Here is a 12,198-nt window from a genome sequence, read left to right as displayed (position 1 = left end):
CCAAATTTACAAAATTACAATATTTTAAAGCACTTACATCCAACTCTAAATTAAGCAAATACAAATAGGTAGATGCATACAGGTGCTGCACAGAAATGCCAGCCACCAATGCCTGCTTTTGTCAGAGGATGATATAACGCAGATGGATAAGACTAACCACAAGTACTTTACTCATACTTACCAACTTTACAATGTTGGTATCTGGGAGACTGCGGGAGAGGTGGGCGTCATGGGGGGCGGGCCTCCAAAATTCGCGTAATTTTGGACCCCCCCCCCCTGTGGCGTCATGACGCAAAACGCGTCATTTGACAGCGGGGGGCAGGGCCAAACGCCACGATTCACCAGGAACCGCTGCGTTTGTGACCTAATTCTGCCCACTTCACTAGGAAGTGGGCAGATCCGGGATTTTGCCACACTCGCCTGGGAGTCCGGGAGACTCTCGCAAACATAGTAACATAGTAACATAGTAACATAGTTGATGAGGTTGAAAAAAGACACCAGTCCATCAAGTTCAACCTATTTTGGATCTCCTGCGATCCTGCACTTATATTTGAAATTAATCCAGAGTAAGCAACCGCCCATCTGTTTCAATTTTGAAAATCCCCCCAGACTCAATATTGCAATCCAATTTTTACCCTATATCCACTACTATCCTTTATTTTAAATTAACGGTCGTATCCCTGGATACACCTTTCCGCTAAAAATTTGTCTAACCCTTTCTTAAACATATCTATTGAATCTGCCATCACAACCTTCCCTGGCAATGAATTCCATATCTTGACTGCCCTTACTGTAAAGAACCCCTTCCTTTGCTGGTTGTGAAATTTCCTCTCCTCTAACCTTAGGGGATGGCCACGTGTCCTGTGTATGGTCCTTGGGGTAAAAAGTTCCCATGAAAGCTCTCTGTATTGACCCCTAATGTATTTGTACATAGTAATCATATCTCCCCTTAGACGCCTCTTTTCTAAAGTAAACATGCCTAAACTGGCTAACCTTTCCTCATAACTTAATGACTCCATACCCTTTATCAATTTTGTCGCCCTTCTCTGAACCCTTTCTAGTTCCAAATTATCTTTTTTATAGAGTGGTGCCCAGAACTGTACTGCATATTCAAGATGAGGTCTTACCAACGATTTATACAGTGGCAAAATTACACTGTCTTCCCTTGCATCTATGCCCCTTTTTATGCATGCCAATACTTTGTTTGCCCTTGCAGCTGCTGCTTGACATTGAGCACTATTGCTAAGTCTACTGTCTACGAGCACTCCCAAATCCTTTTCCATTATAGATTCTCCCAAATTAATTCCATTTAATTTATAGATTGCGTTCTTGTTTTTGATCCCTGAATGCATAACCTTACATTTATCTGTATTAAACCTCATATTCCATTTAGCCGCCCAATCCTCCAGTTTATTTAAGTCCCTCTGTAGAGAAGCTACATCTTGCTCTGATTTTATTACCTTACAGAGTTTAGTGTCATCTGCAAAAATAGAAACTTTACTCTCTAAACCATCACCAAGGTCATTAATAAATATATTAAAAAGGAGTGGTCCCAGCACGGAACCTTGAGGTACTCCACTTAAGACCTTTGACCAATTAGAAAATGTTCCATTTATCACAACTCTCTGTTCCCTATTTTCTAACCAGTTTTCGATCCAAGTACAAATTTTGATTTCTAGACCCAGTTCCCTTATTTTGTAAACCAACCTCTTGTGTGGCACTGTATCAAAGGCCTTTGCAAAATCTAAGTAGACCACATCTACTGTCCTGCCCTGGTCTAAGTTCCCACTAACTTCCTCGTAGAAACTAATTAGATTTGTTTGACATGACCTATCCCTCACAAATCCATGTTGATTCCCACTAATAATTTTATTGCGTACCAAGTAATCCTGAATACTGTCCCTTAAAATACCTTACAGTAGTTTCCCCACTATTGATGTCAGGCTTACAGGTCTATAATTCTCTGGTTGTGATCTCGTCCCCTTTTTAAACAACGGCACCACATCTGCTGATTTACGTAAACTCCCATTGTGTCTCCTGTTGTATTAACATTGCCCTGCAGTGTTACAGTGATGTGTTTGCTGATCTGGCCTATATAAAGCAGTGTGTTGTTCCTGGTGATTTTCAATTCAAACTCGGGCGAGTTTACAAAATCGCAGCTTCATACATTTGGTGATTTGTATAGTTAAAGTGGCAAAACGTCAGGACTGCGATTTGTAGCGATTTTTTGAAAGAAACACTTTACTGGCGATTTTACATCAAATCGTTGTTTAGTACATCGGCGAGTTTAAACTCACCCGAGAAAATCACTGAAAATCCAAAATCACAGCTTGGTACATTTACCCCCATGTCTTGATTAATATAAGTTTACAGTGATGGATGTGGTGGTAATAAAGTAGTATGAGGTTGAGTTTACACTACAGTGCGCCTCTTCAGATATTACTGTCTCTTTGCACACCTGGGCAATGTTCTACTTTGCAGAAATGTCTCCTAAGCGCACAGAGTAGACCCTGGGGTGGACCATGAAGTTGGACCAGTGCCAATCCAAGGTGCTTTGTGGTACACATCCAGTGCACTTTGTATATAAGGCCACTGGCTCTGAGTTACTATCCTGAGCACAATGGATGTAATTCAGAGTTGCACTTAAAAGATGTTCTTCTGCATATACATCTGGACAGCTCTGTTTATATCTCTGTATATTGAGTCCTTAAACTCATACTTGCCTACTTTCAGGCAGTGCAGTCTGGGAGAGGGGCGTGACTAGAGGGCAGGAGGAGCGGGGCACAGTCAATCGCGTCATTTTGGCCACGGAATTGCGGGATGCGGGAGACTTGCCTGCTCTCCCTGGAGCCCGGGAGACCGACCTGGATTTCGGGAGTCTCCCAGACATTCCAGAAGAGTTGGCAAGTGTGCCTTAACTATGATATATGCTGTACAAATATATGCGAGGCACAGAACTGTGCATCTATCCTGTGTAGGTGAGAAATGAATTATTCATAAGTAAACTCTTTAAAGATACATGTAACCCATGTAACAAAGGTCATAGTTAAAGTGTGTCCACACCCCAACTGTACTATACTCGTATGGGAACGCCCCCAATCTGCCTCTAGAAGCACAAGTTAGAAGTGTTAAATATGTGAGGCTAAAATTACTGCTGTACGTGCAACAAATGTAGTATGAGATACACGATTAGATTGCACATCCAGCACTAAATCAGGATCAATATATCCATTACATGAATACATTCAGTTTTACCACTTTTCTCCATAAATTGAAGCTTAGTCTCCATCTAGTGGTTCTTCACAGTATTGCAGCTACTTTGCAATGTCAACTTGCCAATGAAATTTCTTCTAGAATTTAGAATGTAGATCTTTAATGCAAAGAGATAAACAAGCTTTGTGGGAACTGATTCCTACAATTCTTACTACATTTGACATGCTAAAGGGGGAAGAGATAACTTTTCCCTCTAAATATCAGGAGGATCCTTTTTTTCTATTTTCAAAATCATGGGGGTATTGATAACTGTACATACTCTGGGCCTGAGTCATTAAGGAGAGCAAAGCTAAAAAAAAAAAAGGAGTAAATTTGCACCTTGGCAAAACCATGTTGCATTGGAGGGGGGAGTAAATTTAAAATGTGGGGATAGATTTATAGTTGGGGTAGGGCATGTACTAGATTAACTTTAAATTTCAGTGTAAAAATAAAGCTATCAAATATTTGTGTGCTACATAAAAAAGCAACCAGTATTTAACTTATGTGTAAAATAATAAACTAATTTGCATCCCTTGTAGTGTAACATGGTTTGTCCAGGAGAAAACGTACTCATATTTTTGCCTTACTCTCATTAATGACTCAGGCCCTCTGTTTATTACTCTACAGAATGAGGACAATGGGTGAATCTATTTTGGTGAAACAGGAGGATTACTGGATTGTTGTCTTCAATGTCAGATGCCATCAATAGTTAATACTCTCTGTTTTTCCATGACTTGTTGGATTTATGTAAGGCCATCTAACCCAAAGATAATATTGGTTAGTTTTAACTTCTTTATATGTTACATCTGATACACACTCTATATATCATACTTGCCAAGCTTTGAAAAGTCAATTCCGGGAGAACCCGGGAAGGGGAGTGGTTGGAGGGCGGGAGGGGGTGGGGAATGGTTAATCGCATCATTTTGGCCCCACTCCCACGACAAAAATGTAATTTTGTTGCGGGGCCAAAATGACACGATTCACCGCAAATTGCCTCATTTTGACGAGTGAGTTCTGTATGCGGGATACTTGCCTGCTCTCCCGGCAGTCCGGGAAACCTGCCCGAATTTCGGGAGTCTGCCGGACATTCCGGGAGAGTTGGCAAGTATGCTATATATGCTTGCACTATCAGGTAAGTATAACTTTATTTGTAGGGGGTGGGATTGTGAGGGAGCTGAGTAGGAGGTTGGGGTGCTAAAGAAGTGCCTCAGCTAGGCCCGAACTCCCGCTTGGCAGCCCTGCCCTCCCCTAAACACAAATAATAAAGTCAGTCTACGAAACCACAGCCGAGCTGGCAGAACTCTCGTTCGGAACGAGGCTTTCTTCTGAAAAATGACAGCCGTGTCGAGGAGAAAAGCTTCAAATCCTCACTTTCGGTTTAAACAATAAAAATCTTATCATTCAAAATAAAGAATAAAATCAAATCAAAAGGAAAAAACAAAAACTCATGAAGCTGATTTGCAAAGTAGGAAAAACCAAGGAGAAAGCAAAAACCGTCCATCTCCCTTATCTCTATGCAATCTGCAAACATGATTTCCTGTGCTAGCAGGAAGTGGCGCAGGGTTTGTTCCCTATACGGAATAAATGGGATTTTGGAAAATGTGATACAATGGTATGGCCAAACTCCAATGCTTTTTTGCTTTTTTGCTCTGACCACGTGTTTTGGTGAATTAATTCTTTGGAAGTTAGTTCATCAGATATGTGTTAACAACTGCAAACATGACTTAAGCATTGGCAGAGGTCATAGTAAAGCTAATATGATAGGAAAGCAGGAAAATATCACAACACAATTGTAATTTATCCTACATTTAAACCTCCAATAAAATAACTTATATACGATATAGAACAGATCCTGAGACTTCCACTTTGATATTGAGAACCAAACCTAGTTGATAGAATCATGCAATTGTTATTTTCCATTGTCCATGCACACAGAAGAATTGCTTTTTAAGACCCTTGAAGATTTGTGGAAGGGAAACACACCCAAGCTAGAAATAAGCCGCTGTAAGGTATAATGGAAAGAAAGCGGTAAGTAAAAAAGTGTAAGGGAACTAAGGGGGTGGGCTTAGGGAAGGGGAGCAGTGTTCTCAGCCAAGCATTTACACCTGCTATTAGTGGTGGTGGGGAATAAAAATGTATGGCTGCCACGGTATTACTTAGAGGAGGAGAGTGGGTTCAGACTGCACTTCAGGGTTTGAATATCAAAACAGGGACAGTAGCAGGTCAGACAGGCCAGGTAGCCCACTGGCAGTCAAGGCCACTGGAGCATCTTAGTTCATCTTAGTTCATCCCTCCCTCACAGGTCTTGTGTCACACTAGGAGCCTCCCTTGTGTGGTTCGCTCAGCAGAACATTGCTCTGACAGGGGTGAGGCCTGCTAGGTATCCTGTCATCAGCCTAAGCCCGTGCCAAGAGAGTAACACCAAGCCTCATGGAGGATGGAATACACTGACAGGATAATGGCAGAAAGGGACCTGGTATTATTAATACAAGGGGTGAGGAGAGCTTGTTTCTGTGCTTGCTGATTGGTTGTAGAGAACAATGGACTCATTATGAGGCTGTGGTCTCTGCATGCAATCTAGTGGTCACACCTTTCCCCAGGTGCAACGAGTTACCCACTCCCTGATGATAGCATGGTCACAAATAGCGCTGGTGCAGGAAGTTTACCAGTGGCATGGGTGTAGACAGTAGGGGTTGGGGTGCATTGGAGTGGGAGCTTTCAGAATGAGCCTCGGAGGCTCAGAGACAGGGGGTCAGATGACTATAGTAGTGGATCCTGGGGACTCTGCCAAAGGAAGACAATATGTGTGTTTTGAAGGGAGGTTGGAAGCCCACCTCTAGCAATTAGTGAAGGAAAAGATTTGGATAGATGAGTATGTGGAAATATTTTCCTTATACCCATTGGAAAGGTTTAATCTAGGCCAAGTTGGAAGGGACAAGAATAGGAAGAGAAGGATGATAGGAGGCAGAATAATATTATTTGCTGAACATTTGGGAATTGACCAAGGCCTTTGCAATTCTGACTCGTGTCTTTGGCCAGAAAAATACTTAGCTCTTTTTTGGATACATGTAGGCTATTGGGGAGGCCTACAGCACCTTTGGTTGTAATCTGCTTAACAGTTCAGAAGAAGAATGGGGTCCAATCTAGGATGGGGATGGAATAACCTAGACATTAACCTATGAATGAATGAGGTCGGGATTTCCTGTTGCCTCTTCCAGGGCCTGCCGATGCTTCAGGTATGAGTGAGACGTCAGCAGGAGCAAGAGGGGGAACATGCTGGCAGTTAAATGAATGCCAAAGATTGTGGGGGAAGCCACATGTCCACTAAGTGCATCTAGAAGTAAGGGCAGGGCAGGTATGGAGAACCCGAGGGAGAAGGACATGACACTTGTGAGAACAGTTAATATATGCCCCTTACTTAGGAGATATTCAGACACGGAGGCAGCATTGTTATCAGAGGATTGGTTTGAGTAGTGATTTTGAATTCCTAACAGGGAGCCCCAAAAGGTTGAGGTCAAACAGGGATTATCCAAATGTGGTCACAGACACTTTAATGAAAATTGGTGGCTCTGGAAAGAATGGAGCGCCACCTGAGCTGCCATCTTTGAAGGGGTTGTGGATGTTGCTGCAGGGTGTGGTCCTTAAAAATTAGTCTAGAAAATTCAGGCTGCTCCATAACCTGTCATTGCCAAAGAGAGATTCGGTGAATGAAAGAATCAGAGAGGAGACATGTTTGGTGTTATAGACTTCATTCGATTCGGACATTCAGTGGCTTGAGCATCTGGGCCAGAAGGGTGAAAAATGGACGTAAACACCGCATTTTGTTTGCTTCCAGATCACGCTGAGTATTTTCATTTGCTGAGGTGCATGGGAGAGGAAAAGTTTTACGTAGAAAAGTACTTGCAAATGTGAACTGCACAGAGCATAGCTATAGGCAGGTATTTGAAGCAGTGCGACAGGTGCAGTTCTAATTCACATCAGACAATGAGATTAACTCCTTCAGGCATGTTGCAGAGTTCAGGAGCAGGACAGCAGCACCTCTGGTGGATTATAGGTACTGCTGCCAGATACAAAACATAGGCAGTCATAACAGGTATGTGCAGTAATGCTGCTTTCAAGCCTGTGGCTTTTTAGGGTGCGATTAGCACAAGATAAGACATAAGACCCAGGTTTATCAATGAAGTTCTCGGGCAAAGAGATTGAATTAATTTGAATGGAATGTGTCTGCTGTAGCTTCTCAGTGGCTTTAAGTGCATTTAAGTACATAGTGCATGTAATGTGTGTAAGGTGATTATAGACTAGCTGTAATCGTGCTAAAGAATGTTCAATTTTGCGACAAGGATCATCCCTATGGGACAGATCTTTATCCATAGGGCACTAGAGGTGTGGGCCCTACATTGCTATTTTAGGGTAAATGGGCATATGAGAGAGGATTTAAGAATATGGTATTCATTTCCGTTCTAAAAGAAGGTCAATGTAACTGAGGTGGTGGATAATGCAGAACTGCACATATACAGATGTAGCGGGAGCAGTAGCATTTCAGGCTTTCAGGATAAGAGGGCATGTTGAGAATGAGTGTGATCGTGACTGTCAAAAACCTATCTTCTTCATCACCCCTGTTTAATTAATCTTTTTTAATAATCAATGTATGTGTTTAAAAGGAACATTTTCGTTCATGAGAAGCACGAGCCAGGGGCTGAGAATGGAATAACTAATGATGTATCTTGATTCCAGATGGACAAGTTCTGTAAATTGGCACCGAGGTAAGATAAACATGGGAACAAGGGTACAGGTTTTTTTTTAGTAGAAGCCTTGCAAAAGATAGGGTAAGTGGTGGCACTGGTGGGCGGAACTTGGCCTGTTTATGGTGTGGCCAGCAGTAGTGGCAGAGTTGGATGATTAGTCTAATGACCAGGATCACTTCTGCTCTATTTTAGGAGACTTGGAGGTAACTTATCAAGCTGCGGGTTTGACAAAGTGAAGATGTTGCCTAAAGCAACCAATCAGATTCTAGTTATCATTTATTTAGTACATTCTACAAAATGACAGCTAGAGTCTGATTGGTTGCTATAGGCAACATCTGCACTTTGTCAAACCTGCAGCTTGATAAATTTACCTCTTGGTCTCCAGGGGAAATGTGAACCAGCAACTGGCTAGTTTGGCACCTCTGTTTAAGTTTCAAGGACTAAAAGACCTGACAAGGAGGTTTGTAGGTTGAAGTTGACGGGTTGTAGAAATGGCAAGGCAGGAAGACCAGTGTCTTTTGAAAACCTAAAATCAATGGGTGTAGTATTGGGACAGAAATGCTCACCGGAGTTTGAAACTAAGCCTTTCCGGGTTTCTGCTTTGCGTGGAGAAGGACAATGGCGGTCCAAATACTGCCATAGTCCCCCAGATGGCGATAGCAGGGTAAATTCACAGAAATAAATGCTTTATTTATTTAAATAACTAACAAATTAAAAGCACTATAAAAAGTCTGATATTTATCAGATTTTAAGGTGAAATAGATAAGAATAAATTGAATCCACGAACTGGGCATCTCACACAATATCTAGTTACAATGACAATAATTCTCATTAGACAAATATACACAACATGACAATGAATGCCTGTGTTTATACAGAGGATTGGGATGTATATCTTAGTGACACCAGGCGTTGTTTGTGTATGTCCTGTTCCTGTTCGGTATTGTGTTTTCATTAAATACAACAGACCATGTCTGTCTTTGTCTAATCTCACAGGGTGTGTAAGTCCATGTTACCCTGCTGTACATCAGTGCCACCTATATTTACTACAGTCTGTAAACTGTAGACAGGATGAAATGTAATCCTACCAGGGGTTTCCTGAATACTACAATATAAATAAAATGATGGAGACATTCAGGGCCTGATTAACTACGGAACACAAAATGAATGTATTGTGCATATTTTTAAAAACACACATAATTCTGGCAAACACACGTCCGTATCCAACTACAAGTGGATCTGGAGAAATGTTGGGTCTAGATACACACTGCATATAAGGTACTTGCCATATTGAGACTGATACAATACAGGATACGTACAATACATAAGTGGAATATAAAGTCCCAGCAGAACACACAGAAAAAACAATGACTTCAATTATTCTCACAGGTTAATAATAAAGTCATTCATGAAAAAACATTTTTTAAAAAAGTTTTTTTTCCAATTAAATACTTTTATCAGGATGTTATTAACGTCTACTGTACAGTCATGGCCAAAAGTTTTCAGAATGACACAATTATTGGTTTTCACAAAGTTTGTTGCTTCAGTGTTTTTAGACCTATTTGTCAGATGTTGCTATGGTATACTGTAGTAACATTACAAGCATTTCATAGGTGTCACAGGTTTTATTAACAATTATATTAAGTTTATGCAAAGAGTCAATATTTGCAGTGTTGACCCTTCTTTTTGAAGACCTCTGCAATTCGCCCTGGCATGCTGTCAATCATATTCTTGGTCACATACTGAATGATGGACGCCTATTCTTGTCTAATCAATGCTTGGAATTTGTCAGAATTTGTGGGTTTTTGTTTGTCCCCCGCCTTTTGAGGATTGACCATGAGTTCTCAATGGGATTAAGGTCTGGGGAGTTTCCTGGGCGTGGACCCAAAATTTCAATGTTTTGATCCCCGAGCCACTTAGTTATCACTTTTGCTATATAGCAAGGTGGTCCATCATGCTGGAAAAGGCATTGTTCATGACCAAACTGTTCTTGGATGCTTGGGAGAAGTTGTTCTTGGAGGAGGTTTTGGTACCATTCTTTATTCATGGCTGTGTTCTTAGGAAAAATTGGATTCTGTAAGGATTTGCAAAGTGCTGCTGCAAGTTAGGAAATTCAGTATTGCTGAAGAATTTAAATTGGATTGAAGTAGGGATAGATGAATGTGGGGAATGCTAGATAGCATCACGTTGCTGTAGTTGAGGCTGGAGATGATGAGAGAGTGGATAAGAGTTTTGGTAACATCTTAGATAAGAAAATTACATATTCTGGCAATATTTCTAAGGTGAAGCTGACAGGACTGGGAGAAAGAAAGCAGAGGGCAGAGCTACCAAGGCAACGGGACAATGTTCCAAGATAACTTACTAAAAGTTGTCCTGAACATGTAAATAATATTTGCAGATACTTGGATTTGAACTTTTCAATAATAATTAAAACACAACAGTTTGGTGTTATTATACAAGGCAGTCATTGGTGTAATACAATATACTGTACTATTTTGCTTGCTAGTTTAGCAGGAATATAAATAGAAGAAAATGCGATGTAATCTTATCGCTTGTTATTTCTTCCACTGTAACCTCGGGTTATAACTCTTAAAAGAAACTAGCCGCACCCTGGAGACAGATGGATGAAATTAATTAATGTAGTATAACATGCAGAATTTTCTAAGCAAACCAACTATGGAAATGGTCCAATCGCAAGGACAGCTGGCTGTAATACTTAATCTAGAAGCAGGGATACAGCATGTTTTTTATATATATATATATATATATATATATATATATATATATATACATACATACATATATACCATCAATGCTGTATATCTGACAAATGACATTATCTGTTTATCCTTCAGAAGCTTAATACAAATAAGCAGTGAAAGAAAAATAATTGAAATAAAGGAAAGATAATGCCTAAAAATTTGATTTATGATAACTGAACTTTGTATTTTTTTAAAGCATAGTTTTGTTTCTTTATATGAACTCATGGTGAAACAACCCAACATAAATATATAATATCCAAGGAAGAGTAAAATTTCTGGGTGTGCCTTTATGGGTGTGTTGGGAGAGTGGGACTTGAGTGAGACTCTGGTTCCCAAAGCAAACTTCAACTTTAGTGTAAACTTCAACTTTAGTTTTGAGTCATACTATATACCATATATTGCCAACTCTCCCTGAATGTCAGGGAGACTCCCTGAAATAGGGGTGATCTCCCTCACTCCCTGAAGAGTCTGGCATTCTCCCTGATGCTGAGCCAGTACAAGACGTGGTTGGCTTCGCCATCTGTGGCATGATGACACAGGTCAGAAATTGTGTCCTTGTGTCCATGTATTGATGACTATGGAGGTGGCCATTTTCATGGAGACCAAGATTTAATCAAAGACTGACAGGTAAGACAACATGACTTCAGTAATGGAGACTGAAATGTAAAAGACACTTCAGTCTCTAGAGATTCATTAGCTGCTTTTCTTTAACTTATAGTTGCCTACTCTCCCGGAATGTCCAGGAGACTCCTGCATTCCTGGGAGACCTCCTAGGCTCCCGGGAGCGCAGGGCAACCGCCCGGTTCTCACCCCCGCAATAGATAAGTGGTGGGGGATGTGGCTTAATGATGCAAATATTGCGTCATCTTAGACCCGCCCCCTGCTGCATTTGGCCAAAATTGTGACAATCGTTTAGGAGACGGGGGGCAAAATTATGCAATTTGTCAAGCCCAGCCCCCGCACGCCCACCTCTCCCCAGGATCTCCCTGAAGCCAACGAGGAAAAGTTGGCAAGTATGCTATAACCCTTTGACTTACCTATCAAATATGCAGAGTGAACACAATGCCATGTGAGCTCGAGTCCGGGCTGCGCGGCTGCTGATCTTCCAGTGTGTCTGAGTTCCAACACTCAATGTGCCATGGATAGTCGAGCGTGTTAAAACAGAGTAGATTGTCGGGGCAGGATACTGCCTAGAAATGTTCTAGAACCTCCTTTTTGTTTTAGAATACATTTATATATTAATTCTACTTTTGAATAACTCAGTAGAATGTTTGTAAGAAGACAATCATGGGTTTGTGTGTTTTGCAAGGGACAGAGAAAGAGGCCTTTTGAAGGAGTTGTTTGGGATAGTTAAATAAAGGGAACAACTAATCTAGGGGGTATATTTGCTAAACTGTGTGTTTGAAAAAGTAGAGATGTTCCTGTAGCAACCAGTCAGA

Source organism: Mixophyes fleayi, chromosome 5 (genome assembly GCF_038048845.1).
Source record: "Mixophyes fleayi isolate aMixFle1 chromosome 5, aMixFle1.hap1, whole genome shotgun sequence".
In the NCBI taxonomy this organism is placed as follows: domain Eukaryota; kingdom Metazoa; phylum Chordata; class Amphibia; order Anura; family Limnodynastidae; genus Mixophyes; species Mixophyes fleayi.
Note: the sequence above shows the minus strand (reverse complement) of the source record.